Source organism: Nycticebus coucang, chromosome 24 (assembly GCF_027406575.1).
Source record: "Nycticebus coucang isolate mNycCou1 chromosome 24, mNycCou1.pri, whole genome shotgun sequence".
Classification (NCBI taxonomy): domain Eukaryota; kingdom Metazoa; phylum Chordata; class Mammalia; order Primates; family Lorisidae; genus Nycticebus; species Nycticebus coucang.
In genome coordinates this window covers 7,286,667-7,303,655 of record NC_069803.1, presented here as the reverse complement: position 1 = coordinate 7,303,655, position 16,989 = coordinate 7,286,667, and positions in this window count along the sequence as shown.

Here is a 16,989-nt window from a genome sequence, read left to right as displayed (position 1 = left end):
AAAGATATATAGAGAACACTTAGAGATCTAAAAATAGATCTGCCATTCAATCCTGTAATCCCTCTGCTGGGCGTATACCCAGAAGGCCAAAAATCACATCATAACAAAGATATTTGTACCAGAATGTTTATTGCAGCCATATTCATAATTGCTAAGTCATGGAAAAAGCCCAAGTGCCCATCGATCCACGAATGGATTAATAAATTGTGGTATATTTACACCATGGAATATTATGCAGCCTTAAAGAAAGATGGAGACTTTACCTCTTCATGTTTACATGGATGGAGCTGGAACATATTCTTCTTAGCAAAGTATCTCAAGAATGGAAGAAAAAGTACCCAATGTACTCAGCCCTACTATGAAACTAATTTGGGACTCTCACATGAAAGCTATAACGCAGTTACAACCAAAGAATAGGGGAAAGGGGGAAAGGGAAGGGAGGGTGGGTAGAGGGAGGGGAATTGGTGGGATTAAATCAGCGGTGCGTCTTACAGGGGTATATGCGAAACTTGGTAAATGTGGAATGTAAATGTCTTGGCACAGTAACTGAGATACTACCAGGAAGGCTATGTTAACCATTGTGATGAAAATGTGTCAAATGGTCTATGAAGCTAGTGTATGATGCCCCATGATCATATCAATGTACACAGCTATGATTTAATAAAAAAAAAAGAATTATATAACAGATCAATGAATCCAAAAGTTGGTAGTTTGAAAAGATCAATAAAATAGATAAACCTTTGGCCAACCAACCAGGAAAAAAAGAGTAAAAACCTCTAATTTCTTCAATAAGAAATGGTAACGATGAAATAAAGACAGATCCCTCAGAAATTCAAAAATTCCTTAACGTATACTACAAGAAACTCTACTCTCAGGAATATGAAAATCTGAAAAAAATCGACCAATATGTGCACGTACACCACCTACCAAGACTTAGCGAGAATTAAGTGGAAATGTTGAACAGGCCTATATCAAGTTCTGAAGTAGCATCAACTATACAAAATCTCCCTGAAAAGAAAAGGCCAGGACCAGATGACTTTATGTCAGAATTCTACAAAACCTTTAAAGAAGAACTAGTACCTATACTACTAAACCTGTTCCAAAATATAGAAAAAGAAGGAATATTACCCAACACATTCAACGAAGCAAACATAACATTGATCCCCAAACCAGGGAAAGATGCAACAAGAAAACAAAATAATAGACCAATATGAGTAATGAATATTAATGATAAAATACTCAATAAGATCCTAACAAACAGAATCCAACAACACATCAAAAAAATTATACACCATGAACAAGTGGGATTTATCCCGGGGTATAAAGGCTGGTTCAATATACGTAAATCTATAAATGTAGTTCAGTATATAAACAAACTGAAAAATAAGGACCCTATGATTCTTTCAATTGATGCAGAAAAAGCTTTTGATAATATCCAGCATCCCTTCATGATGAGAACACTTACAAAAATTGGTATAAAAGGGACATTTCTTAAACTAATAGAGGCTATCTACGGCAAACCCACAGCCAATATCATATTGAATGGAGTTAAATTAAAATCATTTCCACTTAGATAAGAAACCAGGCAAGATTGCCCATTGTCTCCATTGCTCTTTAACATTATAATGGAAGCTTTAGCCATTGCAATTAGGGAAGAAAAGGCGATAAAGGGTATCCACATAGGGTCATAAGAGATAAAACTTTCACTCTTCGCAGATGATATGATCGTATATCTGGAAAACACTAGGGATTCTACTACAAAACTTTTAGAAGTGATCAAGGAATACAGCAATGTCTCAGGCTACAATATCAACGCCCATAAATCTGTAGCCTTTATATATGCCAATAATAACCAAGCCAAAAAAACAGTCAAGGACTCTATTCCTTTCACAGTAGTGCCTAAGAAGATGAAATATTTAGGAGTATACCTAACAAAGGAGGTAAAAGATCTCTACAAAGAGAACTCTGAAACTTTAAGAAATGAAATAGCTGAAGATGTTAACATATGAAAAAACATACCATGGCTCATAGGAAGAATCAACATCGTTAAAATGTCTATACTACCCAAAGCAATATATAATTTTAATGAAATTACTATTAAAGCTCCATTGGCATATATTAAAGATCTTGAAAAAATAATACTTCATTTTATATGGAATCAGAAAAAAACCCAAATAGCCAAAACATTACTCAGCAATAAAAACACAGCAGGAGGAATCACGCTACCAGACCTGAGACTGTACTATTTTGATCGCTTTAGTGATCAAAACAGCATGGTACTGGCACAAAAACAGAGAAGTAGATGTCTGGAACAGAATAGAGAACCAAGAGATGAATCCAGCTACTTAGCGTTATTTGATCTTTGACAAGCCAATTAAAAACATTCAGTGGGGAAAAGATTCTCTATTTAACAAATGGTGCTGGGTAAACTTGCTGGCAACCTGTAGAAGATTGAAATTGGACCCACACCTTTCACCATTAACTAAGATAGACTCTCACTTGATTAAAGATTTAAACTTAAGACATGAAAATATAAAAATACTTGAAGAAAGTGCAGGGAAAACTCTTGAAGGAATTGGCCTGGGTGAATATTTTTTGAGGAGGACTCCCCAGGCAATTGAAGCAGTATCAAAAATACACTACTGAGAGCTGATCAAACTAAAAAGCTTCTGCACAGCCAAGAACATTGTAAGTAAAGCAAGCAGACAGCCCTCAGTATGGGTGAAAATATTTGCAGGCTATACCTCCGATAAAGGTCTAATAACCAGAATCCACAGAGAACTCAAATGTATTAGCAAGAAAAGAACACGTGACCCCATTTCAGGTCGGGCAAGGGACTTGAAGAGAAACATTTTTAAAGAAGACAGATGCACGGTCTACAAACAAAGAAAAAAAGCTGATCATTCTTATTCATCAGAGAAATGCAAATCAAAACTACTTTGAGATATCACCTAACCCCAGTAAGAGTAGCCCACATAACAAAATCCCAAAAACAGACATGTTGGCATGATGTGGAGAAAAGGGCACACTTCTACACTGCTGGTAGGAATGCACAGCAATACGTTTGTTCTGGAAGGATGTTTGGAGAATACTTAGAGACCTAAAAATAGATCTGAATTCGATCCTATAATTCCTTTACTAGGTTTATACCCAGAAAACCAAAACTCACAATATAACAAAGACATCTGTACCAGAATGTTTAATCCATCCCAATTCATAATTGCGAAGTCATGGAAGAAGCCTAAGTGCCCATCGACCCATGAATGGACTAGCAAATTGTGGTACACGTATTCCATGGAATATTATGAAGCCTTAAAGAAAGATGGAGACTTTACCTCTTTCATGTTTACATGGATGGAGCTGGAACATATTCTTCTTAGCAAAGTATCTCAGGAATGGAAGAAATAGTATCCAATGTACTCAGCTCTACTATGAAGCTAAATTATAGCTTTCACATGAAGGCTATAACCAAACTATAGCACAAGACTATGGGGAAAGTGCCAAGAAAGGAGAAGGGAGGTGGGAGGTTATGGTGGAGGGAGGGTAATGGGTGAGGCCACCCCTAAGATGCATCTTAGAATGGGTACAGGCAAAACTTACTAAATGCAGAATACAATGCCTACATACAGTAACTAAGAAAATGCCATGAAGGCTACGTTGAACAGTTTGATGAGAATATTTCAGATTGTACATGAAACCAGCACATTGTACCTCTTGTGTACTAATGTACACAGCTATGATATAACACTAAAAATAAATAAATTAAAAAAACTGAATACACATACTTCTCATCAGCCCACAGAACATACTCCAAAATTGATCACATGTTAGGTCACAAGTCTAACCTCAGTAAATTTAAAGGAATAGAAACTATTTCTTGCATCTTCTCAGACCATCATGGAATAGAAGTTGAATGTAGTAACAACAGGAATCTGCATACTCATACAAAAACACAGAAGTTAAATAACACTATGCTGTATGATACATGGGTTATAGATGAGATTAAGAAGGAAATTGCTAAATTTTTGGAACGAAATGACAATGAAGACACAAACTAGCAGAACCTCTGGGATACTGCAAAGGCAGTCCTAAGAGGGAAATTTATAGCACTGCAAGCCTTCCTCAAGAGAACAGAAAGAGAAGAAGTTAACAACTTAATAGGACATCTCAAGCAACTGGAAAAGGAAGAACATCCAACCCCAAACCCAGTAGAAGAAAAGAAATAACGAAAATTAGAGCAGAATTAAATGAAATTGAAAACAAAAAAATTATACAACATTTCAATAAATCAAAAAGTTGGTTTTTTGAAAAGGTCAATAAAATAGATAAACCTTTGGCTAACCTAACCAGGAAAAAAAGAGTAAAATCTCTAACCACATCAATCAGAAATGACAAAGATGAAATAACAACAGACTTCTCAGAAATTCAAAAAACCCTTAATGAATATTACAAGAAACTTTATTCTCAGAAATATGAAAATCTGAAGGAAATTGACCAATATTTGGAAGCACATCACCTTCTAATACTTAGCCAGAATCAAGTGGAAATGTTGAACAGGGCAATATCGAGTTCTGAAATAGCATCCCCATACAATATCTCCCTAAAAAGAAAAGCCCGGGATCAGATGGCTTCACGTCAGAATTCTATCAACCCTTTAAATAGGAATTAGTACCTATATTACTCAACCTGTTCCTAAATATAGAAAAAGAAGGAAGACTACCCAACACGTTCTATGAAGCAAACATCACCCTGATCCCCAATCAGGAAAAGACCCAACAAGAAAAGAAAATTATAGACCAATACCACTAATGAATATAGATGTGAAAATATTCAACAAGATCCTAACATACAGAATCCAGCAACACAACAAACAAATTATAATCATGACATGTCGGTTTTATCCCAGGGTCTCAAGGCTGGTTCAATATACGTAAATTTATAAATATAATTCAGCACATAATCAAATTAAAAAACAAAGACCATATGATTCTCTCAATTAATGCAGAAAAAGCTTTTGATAATATCCACAATCCCTTCATGATCAGAACACTTACGACTATTGGTATAGAAGGGACATTTCTTAAACTGATAGAGGCCATCTACAGCAAACCCACAGCCAATATCATATTGAGTGGAGTTAAATTGAAATCATTTTCACTCAGATCAGGAACCAGACAAGGCTGCCCATTGTCTCCAATGCTCCTTAACATTGTAATGGAAGTTTTAGCCATCACAATTATGGAAGAAAAGGTGATCAAGGGTATCCATATAGGGTCAGAAGAGATCAACTTTTGCTCTTTGCAGATGATATGATTGTATATCTGGAAAACAGCAGGGATTCTACTACAAAACTCTTAGATGTGATTAAGGAATACAGCAGCATCTCAGGTTACAAAATCAACATTCATAAACAGGTAGCCTTTATATATACCAACAATAGTCAAGCTGAAAAACAGTTAAGGACTCTATTCCATTCACAGTAGTGCCAAAGAAGATGAAATATTTGGGAGTTTATCTAACAAAGAACATGAAAGATCTCTGTAAAGAGAACTATGAAACTCTAAGAAAAGAAACAGCTGAAAATGTTAGCAAATGGAAAAACATACTATGCTCATGGCTGGGAAGAATCAACATTGTTAAAATGTCCATACTAACCAAAGCAATATACAATTTTAATGCAATATCTGTTAAAGCTCCACTGTCATACTTCAAAGATCTTGAAAAAATAATACTTCATTTTATGTGGTATCAGAAAAAATCTCCAATAGCCAAGACATTACTCAGAAATAAAAATAAAGGAGGGGGAATCACGCTACCAGACCTCACACTATACTATAAATCGATAGTGATCAAAACAGCATGGTACTGGCACAAAAACAGAGAGGTAAATGTATGGAACAGAATAGAGAACCAATAGATGAACCCAGCTATTTACCGTTATGTGATCTTTGACAAGCCAATTAAAAACATTCAGTGGGGAAAAGATTCTCTATTTAACAAATGGTGCTGGGTAAACTGGCTGGCAACCCGCAGAAGATTGAAACTGGACCCACACCTTTCACCATTAACGAAGATAGACTCTCACTGGATTAAAGATTTAAACTTAAGACATGAAACTATAAAAATAGTAGAAGAAAGTGCATGGAATACCCTTGAAGAAATCGGTCTGGGCAAGTATATTATGAGGAGCACCCCTCAGGCAATTGAAGCAGCTTCAAAAATACCCTACTGGGACCTGATCAAACTAAAAAGCTTCTGCACAGCCAAGAACACAGTAAGTAAAGCAAGCAAACAGCCCTCAGAATGGGAGAAGATATTTGCAGCTTATGTCTCTGACAAAGGTTTAATAACCAGAATCCACAGAGAACTCAAAAATATAAGCAAGAAAAGAACAAGTGATCCCTTCGCAGGCTGGGCAAGGGACTTGAAGAGAAACTTCTCTAAAGAAGACAGGTACACGGCCTACAGACACATGAAAAAATGCTCATCATCCTTAATCATCAGAGAAATGCAAATCAAAATTACTTTGAGATATTATCTAACTCTAGTAAGATTAGCCCATATCACAAAATCTCAAAACCAGAGATGTTGGTGTGGATGTGGAGAAAAGGGAACACTTCCACACTGCTGGTGGGAATGGAATTAAATACATTCCTTTTGGAAAGATGTTTGGAGAACACTTAGAGATCTAAAACTAGATCTGCCATTCAATCCTATAATTCCTCTACTAGATGTATACCCAGAAGACCAAAAATCACATCATAAAAAAGATACTTGTTCCAGAATGTTTACTGCAGCCTAATTCATAATTGCTAAGTCATGGAAAAAGCCAAGTTCCCATTGGTCCATGAATTGATTAATAAATTGTGGTATATGTACACCACAGAATATTAAGCAGCCTTAAAGAAAGATGGAGACTTTACCTCTTTCATGTTTACATGGATGGAGCTGGAACATATTCTTCTTAGTAAAGTATCTCAAGAATGAAAGAAAAAGTATCCAATGTACTCAGCCCTACTATGAAAGTAATGTATGGCTTTCACATGAAAGCTATAGCCCAGTTACAACTTAAGAATATGGGGAAGGGGAAGAAGGAGGAGAGAGAGTGGGAGTATGGGCGGAGGGAGAGTGATTGGTGGGACTACACGAGCAGTGCATCTTACAAGGGTACATGTGAAACTAAGTAAATGTAGAATATAAATGTCTTAACACAATAACTAAGAAAATGCCAGGAAGGCTATGTTAACCAGTGTGATGAAAATGTGTCAAACAGTCTATAAAAACAGTGTATGGGGAGGCAGAGCAAGATGGTGGCCGAGTAACAGCTTCCTTGCATCTGGGCACCGTGAGTCTGGGGAGATAGGACTCCAGGCATCTGTGGCTGGTGGGATCTGCCTATCATCACCCCTGTGAGGATACAGGGAGTCAGCGAGAGACTTCTGGACCCCAAGAGGAGGACTAAAACAGTGGAAAAACGGCAAGTGGTCGCGTGTGTTCAATCCGTCTAAACCCGCCCGCAACTGTAAGTTCAATAGCAGCAAGACTGCAAACCAGAAAGCCCTTACCTGTGAACTGTTTTGGTGTCTTTGGACTTGGCACTCAGTTGAACTGCCTTGGGGAGAGCCTGAGTGGGAGTGCAGAGAACTTTGGCTGTTGTCTAGGGCCCCAGTCTGAGCCACTGAGCCAGATGGAGCTAATAGTGTTTGGTTGTGGGTCACAGGGAGCCATTGTGAGCGATCTGCCCCAGCAAGCTCTGCCCTTCAGGGTCACGGAGTTAGAATCGGGTGGGAGCTGGTAACCCAGTGACCCAGTTGCCTAAGGGTGGGGTCTGAGTCACCTTGCAGCCCTAACCCTCAGGGGCAGAGTGAGACTGGTTTTGGCACACTGGGTAAGTGGATAGCCACTTCAGCAGTGATTCCAGCGAGAAGCACTTTCCTGGAAAAGCTTCTGCTCAGCAAGTTTACAAGTTCAAAGTGCCTTTTAAGTGGGCTGAAGAGACATTTAGTGTGTCTACCTGCTGGGGTTTGAGAAATCAGCAGCCTCCAGTCGTATCAGAACTGTGATTAACATCTCATACCCTAGAAGACCACTTGTTGCCCAGACAATATTCAATACCATATACATACTGCTTTGTTTTTGGTTGTGTTTTTTGGGTTTTTTTTTTGGTTGTTTTTTTTTTTGTTTATTTTGATGTTGTTGATATTCTTTCGTTTTTTAATTTCAACCTTTTCCATACAGATCTTTTATTTTTCAATTTTTCTAGTTTAATTATGATTTCCTATTGCTGCCTTTTTCAATAACTAGAACTTCATTTTTGCTAGTGTTTCTACTGCTATTATTTGGTTTTTCACCAAATTTAATCCCAAAGTTTTCTGTTTGCTTGTTTTGGTTTGATTTATAGCATTTTTGTCTTTCCTCTCTAATTGGTGGAGGTGGGGTACTGTGTCTGATCAGGTTAGCAAAGAGCTGCTGACCTCAAGGGAACCACCCAACTGTTCACCCCCAGAAGGTGGGGTTTTTTTAAGGTTGTGTCAAAGTACACTACTGTACACCTATATTGCTCTGTCTCCCTCTTTCTGTGCCTCTCTTCTTTTTGTCAATATTCCTTTTACCTACCCCCTCTCCTTTCTCTATTTTTCTTTTTTTTCTTAACACTTGGTCCTCCTTTCTTTCATTTTTTGCTCTTCACCCTTATGGTCCTGTAACTTTCTGGTCCTTCTTCACCCTTCTCACCCTTCTGGTCCTGTAACCCTTAGTCCACAGGCACGAGAACTTAAAGAGCAAGAGGAAGTGAAGGGAAAATTAGGGCAAGGAAAAGAATCACTCATGAGGAAGAATCAGCAGAAAACTCCAGGCAACATGAAGAACCAGTCCAGAACAACCCTGCCAAGGGACCATGAGGTAGCTACTGCAGATGATTCCACCTATAAAGAAATGTTAGGAATGACAGAAAGGGAATTTAGAATACACATGTTGAAAACAATGAAAGAAATGATGGAAACAATGAAGGAAACTGCTAATAAAGTGGAAAATAACCAAAAGGAAATCCAAAAACAGAATCAAATAAGAGATGAACGATATGAAGAATATAAAAAGGATATAGCAGAGCTGAAGGAACTGAAACAGTCAATTAGGGAACTTAAAGATGCAATGGAAAGTATGAGCAACAGGTTAGACCATACAGAAGTAAGAATTTTAGAGGTAGACGACAAAGTTCTTGAGATAACTCAGATAGTAAAAGAGGCAGAAAAGAAGAGAGAGAAAGCAGAACGTTCACTGTCAGAATTATGGGACTTTACGAAGCATTCCAACATACGAGTTATAGGAATTCCAGAAGGGAAAGAAGAATGCACCAGAGGAATGGAAGCTGTACTAGAGAATATTATAAAAGAAAAATTCCCAAATATCACCAAAGATTCTGACACACTGCTTTCAGAGGGATATCAGATCCCAGGTCACCTCAACTCTAACCGAGCTTCTCCAAGACACATTGTGATGAACCTGTCCAAAGTCAAGACAAAAGAAAACATTCTGCAAGCTGCCAGGAGTAAGCGTCAGTTGACCTACAGGGGCAAATCCATCAGAGTTACCACAGACTTCTCTAATGAAACTTTCCAAGCAATAAGACAATGGTCATCTACCTTTAATCTACTTAAACAGAACAATTTTCAGCCCAGAATTCTGTACCCTGCTAAGCTAAGCTTAAAAATTGACGGAGAAATCAAATCATTTACGGATATACAAACATTGAGGAAATTCGCCACAACAAGACCAGCTCGACAGGAAATACTTCAACCTGTTCTGCACACTGACCACCACAATGGATCAGCAGCAAAGTAAGAACTCAGAAATTAAAGGACAGAACCTAACCTCCACACTGAGGCAAAAGATAAAACTAAGCAATGGACTCTCACAAAATAAGACGAATAGAATACTACCACACTTATCAATTATCTCAATAAATGTTAATGGCTTGAATTCCCCAATGAAGAGACATAGATTGGCTGACTGGATTAAAAAACACAAGCCATCCATTTGCTGTCTGCAAGAAACACACCTGGCTTCAAAAGACAAACTAAAGCTCCGAGACAAGGATTGGAAGACAATTTTTCAGGCAAATGGAATTCAGAAGAAAAGAGGAGTTGCAATCTTATTTTCAGATACATGTGGATTTAAAGCAACTAAAGTCAAAAAAGACAAAGATGGTCACTTTATATTGGTCAAGGGAAAAATACAACAAGAAGACATTTCAATTCTAATATTTATGCACCCAATTTAAATGCTCTCAGATTCTTGAAACAGACCTTACTCAGTTTGAGCAATATGATATCTGATAATACCGTAATAACAGGGGACTTTAACACTCCTCTTACAGAGCTGGACAGATCCTCTAAACAGAAATTAAACAAAGATACAAGAGATTTAAATGAGACCCTAGAACAACTGTGCTTGATAGATGCATATAGAACACTCCACCCCAAAGATAAAGAATGTACATTCTTCTCATCACCCCATGGAACATTCTCCAAAATTGATCATATCCTGGGACACAAAACAAATATCAACAGAATCAAAAGAATTGAAATTTTACCTTGTATCTTCTCAGACCACAAGGCACTAAAGGTGGAACTCAACTCTAACAAAAATGCTCGACCCCACCCAAAGGCATGGAAATTAAACAATCTTCTGTTGAATAACAGATGGGTGCGGAAAGAAATAAACAGGAAATCATCAACTTCCTTGAGCATGACAACAATGAAGACATAAGCTACCAAAACCTGTGGGATACTGCAAAAGCAGTTCTGAGAGGAAAATTCATCACTTTAGATGCCTACATTCAAAAAACAGAAAAAGAGCACATCAACAATCTCACAAGAGATCTTATGGAATTGGAAAAAGAAGAACAATCTAAGCCTAAACTCAATAGAAGAAAAGAAATATCCAAAATCAAATCAGAGATCAATGAATTTGAAATATTCAGAAAATTAATGAAACAAGGAATTGGTTTTTTGAAAAAATAAATAAAATAGATAAACCATTGGCCAGACTAACGAGGAATAGAAAAGTAAAATCTCTAGTAACCTCAATCAGAAATGATAAAGGGGAAACAACAACTGATCCCACAGAGATACAAGAGATCATCTCTGAATACTACCAGAAACTCTATGCCCAGAAATTTGACAATGTGAAGGAAATGGATAAATATTTGGAATCATACCCTCTCCCTAGACTCAGCCAGGAAGAAATAGAGCTCCTGAACAGACCAATTTCAAGCACCGAGATCAAAGAAACAATAAAAAATCTTCCAACCAAAAAATGCCCTGGTCCAGATGGCTTCACTCCAGAATTCTATCAAACCTTCAAGGAAGAGCTTACTCCTGTACTACAGAAATTATTCCAAAAAATTGAGGAAGAAGGAATCTTCCCCAACACATTCTATGAAGCAAACATCAACCTAATACCAAAACCAGGAAAAGACCCAAACAAAAAGGAGAATTTCAGACCAATCTCACTCATGAACATAGATGCAAAAATTCTCAACAAAATCCTAGCCAATAGATTACAGCTTATCTTCAAAAAAGTCTTTCATCATGATCAAGTAGGCTTCATCCCAGGGATGCAAGGCTGGTTTAACATACACAAGTCCATAAACATTATCCACCATATTAACAGAGGCAAAAATAAAGATCACATGATCCTCTCAATAGATGCAGGAAAAGCATTTGATAAAATCCAGCATCCTTTTCTAATAAGAACACTGAAGAGTATAGACATAAGTGGCACATTTCTAAAACTGATTGAAGCTATCTATGACAAACCCACAGCCAATATTTTACTGAATGGAGTAAAACTGAAAGCTTTTCCTCTTAGAACTGGGACCAGACAAGGTTGTCCTCTGTCACCTTTACTATTCAACGTAGTGCTGGAAGTTCTAGCCAATACAATTAGGCAAGACAAGGAAATAAAGGGAATCCAAATGGGAGCAGAGGAGGTCAAACTCTCCCTCTTTGCTGACGACATGATCTTATACTTAGAGAACCCCAAAGACTCAACCACAACACTCCTAGAAGTCATCAAAAAATACAGTAATGTTTCAGGATATAAAATCAATGTCCACAAGTCAGTAGCCTTTGTGTACACCAATAACAGTCAAGATGAGAAGCTAATTAAGGACACAACTCCCTTCACCATAGTTTCAAAGAAAATGAAATACCTAGGAATATACCTAACGAAGGAGGTGAAGGACCTCTATAAAGAAAACTATGAAATCCTCAGAAAGTAAATACCAGAGGATATTAACAAATGGAAGAATATACCATGCTCATGGACGGGAAGAATCAACATTGTTAAAATGTCTATACTTCCCAAAGCAATCTACCTATTCAATGCCATTCCTATTAAAATACCAACATCGTACTTTCAAGATGTGGAAAAAATGATTCTGCATTTTGTATGGAACTGGAAAAAACCCCGTATAGCTAAGGCAGTCCTTTGTAACAAAAATAAAGCTGGGGGCATCAGCATACCAGATTTTAGTCTGTACAACAAAGCCATAGTGCTCAAGACAGCATGGTACTGGCACAAAAACAGAGACATAGACACTTGGAATCGAATTGAAAACCAAGAAATGAAACTAACATCTTACAACCACCTAATCTTCGATAAACCAAACAAGAACATACCCTGGGGGAAAGACTCCGTATTCAATAAATGGTGTTGGGAGAACTGGATGTCTACATGTAAATGACTGAAACTGGACCCACACCTTTCCCCACTCACAAAAATTGATTCAAGATGGATAAAGGACTTAAATTTAAGGCATGAAACAATAAAAACCCTTAAAGAAAGCATAGGAAAAACACTGGAAGATATTGGCCTGGGGAAAGACTTCATGAAAAAGACTGCCATGGCAATTGCAACAACAACAAAAATAAACAAATGGGACTTCATTAAACTGAAAAGCTTCTGTACAGCTAAGGAGACAATAACCAAAGCAAAGAGACAACCTACACAATGGGAAAGGATATTTGCATATTTTCAATCAGACAAAAGCTTAATAACTAGGATCTATAGAGAACTCAAATTAATCCACATGAAAAAAGCCAACAATCCCATATATCAATGGACAAGAGACATGAATAGAAACTTCTCTAAAGATGACAAACGAATGGCTAACAAACACATGAAAAAATGTTCATCATCTCTATATATTAGAGAAATGCAAATCAAAACAACCCTGAGATATCATCTAACCCCAGTGAGAATGGCCCACATCACAAAATCTCAAAACCGCAGATGCTGGCGTGGATGTGGAGAGAAGGGAACACTTTTACACTGCTGGTGGGACTGCAAACTAGTACAACCTTTCTTGAAGGAAGTATGGAGAAACCTCAAAGCACTCAAGCTAGACCTCCCATTTGATCCTGCAATCCCATTACTGGGCATCTACCCAGAAGGAAAAAAATCCTTTTATTATAAGGACACTTGTACTAGACTGTTTATTGCAGCTCAATTTACAATTGCCTCAATGTGGAAACAGCCTAAATTCCCACCAACCCAGGAATGGTTTAACAAGCTGTGGTATATGTATACCATGGAATAATATTCAGCCATTAAAAAAAAAAATGGAGATTTTACATCCTTCGTATTAACCTGGATGAAAGTGGAAGACATTATTCTTAGTAAAGCATCACAAGAATGGAGAAGCATGAATCCTATGTACTCAATTTTGATATGAGGACAATTAATGACAATTAAGGTTATGGGGGGGGAAGCAGAAAGAGGGACGGAGGGAGGGGGGTGGGGCCTTGCTGTGTGTCACACTTTATGGGGGCAAGACATGATTGCAAGAGGGACTTTACCTAACAATTGCAATCGGTGTAACCTGGCTTATTGTACCCTCAATGAATCCCCAACAATAAAAAATAGTGTATGGTGCCCCATGGTAACATTAATTTACACAGCTATGTTTTAATACAAAAATAAATAAATAAATATTACTCTTCTTTTTGTTTGCTCAGACCACAAGGCCATGAATTACATATTTCTGAGAGCCCCTGTGGTGCTCTGAACTCTTCTGATATTCTTTCCTGTTCAGGTTTTTCATTCTCTTACATGCCATATTTCAAAATAAACACCAATCATAGCTCAATCTCATCTAATTTCTCTTTTTATAAATATCCCTTTTTTGTCCTAGCTACTACCATTTATTCTCTGTTAAAATCTGAAGATATTTTTTGGCTTTCAAAGACAATAATTTTCTTCCTCTTAACTTCTCCAAAGTTCATCACTCTTCATAATACTGATAAAGTACTTAATATATTACTATTTGATGTGTATATATAAAATACATATCTATCCAGATTCTATAACTGAAAGTTGTCCCAAATACTTGCAGATGAAGTCGTAGCTAATAATTCTGAGAATTCCTTACAGTGCACAGCAAAATATATTTAAATCTATAGATACCAAATGAATGTTTGGAAATAAATGAATTAGTCTTAGACATCTATTTAATCTATAAATGATAATATTTTACTTCCATAAACAGGCCAATTATTCTACGTTTCAGGATAACAAAGCATATTAACTAAAATGCTGTCAGAACAAGTAAACCACACCAATTATTTTAACGGAGATAATTTGAGAAAAAGAATTGTTGACGAGGTATTAAAAACTCTGAAAATTCAAAAGAGAATAGTAAGGAATCACACAAAGTAGCAACTACAGGAAGCAGATAAAATTCTTAGTACTAGAGGAAAATGGAAGAAGTTGAAATTATTAAAATTTAAGAGGTTAGTGGCAAATTTCTGGAGTTAAAACTGAAAGAAGCAGGCACTGCTCTGTGGGTGCTGCTGTGAGGGAGGAGCCACAGAGAGGTGCAGATGCATGTAGGTGAAGAGCTATCAGCCGGCTGGTACTGATTGGCTTGAGTGGTCATGGTGATGCAGGTGCTAAAGGGATTGGAAAAACTACAAACTAGAATTAATTGATGCCACTGAATAAATCACCCCTGTCTGAGGGAGGAAGCATTGCTGGAATGACGTTAGAAAAAACACGCCAAAAAGAGAAGAAATGATAGTGAATGGGAAGAAGTGTGTTTTCCCTCCCCACAGCTTTTGAGTCTTTTTTCTAGTGTTCCTTACTGGCAGAACTTACAAGAGAGCAGCTGGGAGAACTGAGATGTGGCTGGCAGAGTCCTCGCCCTGACATTACGATGCAGAACACAGAAGAGTGAGTTTGAAATAGAAATAGTTGCTGTGTTCCTGGCACACGCAGACACCCCTTAACTCCAAACGGCAACTGCTCTCTTACAAACTACACTGAATCAGGAATGCAAAATGAGCAAATGAAAAATTGTTTAAAATAGGTGGATATCTTGTAGTATTTAGTGATGTTTCAAAAATATTCCTTTATGCTAGCAATACCGAGACATACATTTTGAGAAGGACAGATGAAGAAAACACTGATTTTCACAGAAAGTTCTTGGAAATTAAATAAAAGATTAATAAACAGTTAGTTTTAGATGCTTTTCATTGAATCTTTCTGATTGGCTAATGGGAATACTCAACAGGTTTTCTATTTTTCTGTTTTTCTTTTTGCATTTAAGAAATTCTTCATTACTTGTAGAATTCTATTACTTGGCTGCTAATGTATTCTCAAGTGTTTACTGCAGCTCTGCTTTGAAATAATTTTTTATATAACTGATCTACCCAAGAGGAACAAGTACATTACAACAAATCCCTCTGAGGCTTCCTCAGAAAGTCTCAGGTCACAAGTTAAATATAATTGTCAGACTATAACTCTTCTAAAACTGAATTCCTAAGACTTGCTTATCAGGTCTGTGGAATTGTCCATGTCACTATGAAAACAGGGAGAGCTGTAAACCAAAGAACAAAGGATTCTATTAGATAAATATATATATATATATTATGGCTGTTATTTTCTCTATCCCAGTTCAATTTTATCAGGAAAAAGTCATGTTACAGCTGCATTAATACTGCACAAACTGAATGCATCTATCACTTGGCTTTCAAGAAGAGATGAAGAGGAAGGGAGTGAGAAACATAAATATGCCTCTTTGAATTAAATCAAATATACTTGTGTTTCTTGAATTGCTTCAAATGGAAAACCTTTATTTAACAGTAAAAAAATGCAGTGTCTTACAAACCTCTTGCCACCATGTGAAAGGAAGCCAAATGAAGAGGTTTGCACAATAATACTATTGCCTACCTGGGTTGACACTGATGAAATTCTCAGGGCTTAGCAAGAATGTGTGATATAAAGAATTATTCACTCATTCATCAAGTGTTAACTGAATGCCAGCTATTTATTAATTATTGAAAATGTAAGGCATTTTTTTAATTCAAAAAGGAAAAAATCTTTCTACCTATTTCTCATTCATTCCCTAACGAACCAGTGGGCCTTTTGACTTCGACCCATACCTAGAAAAGACATTACCTGTGGCTCAGTGAGTAGGGCGTCGGCCCCATATGCCGAGGGTGGCGGGTTCAAACCCAGCCCCGGCCAAACTGCAACAAAAAAATAGCCGGGCGTTGTGGCAGGCGCCTGTAGTCCCAGCTGCTCAGGAGGCTGAGGCAAGAGAATCGCGTAAGCCCAAGAGTTAGAGGTTGCTGTGAGCTGTGTGACGCCACGGCACTATACCCGAGGGCGGTACAGTGAGACTCTGTCTCTACAAAAAAAAAAAAAAAAAAGACATTAATGATTTCAGTTGAGAAACCAGTTCTATCTAAGCAACTGACTTACATTTCTTCTGAGGTCCATAAAAGCCACTGGGTTTCTTCAATTGTTAGCTACATGGTTTGCTACTCATACAGAGTAAAATGTTACCTTTTCTTGCCACTCACTTGTAACCAACCATTGGAGGCCATTTGGCTAAGTCTAAGCAATGAGATAGGAGTAGAAATGTTTTGAAAGGCTTCTGAGCTATCTTAAAGGAAGCTGATCTGTTTATGGGAGCATTTTTTA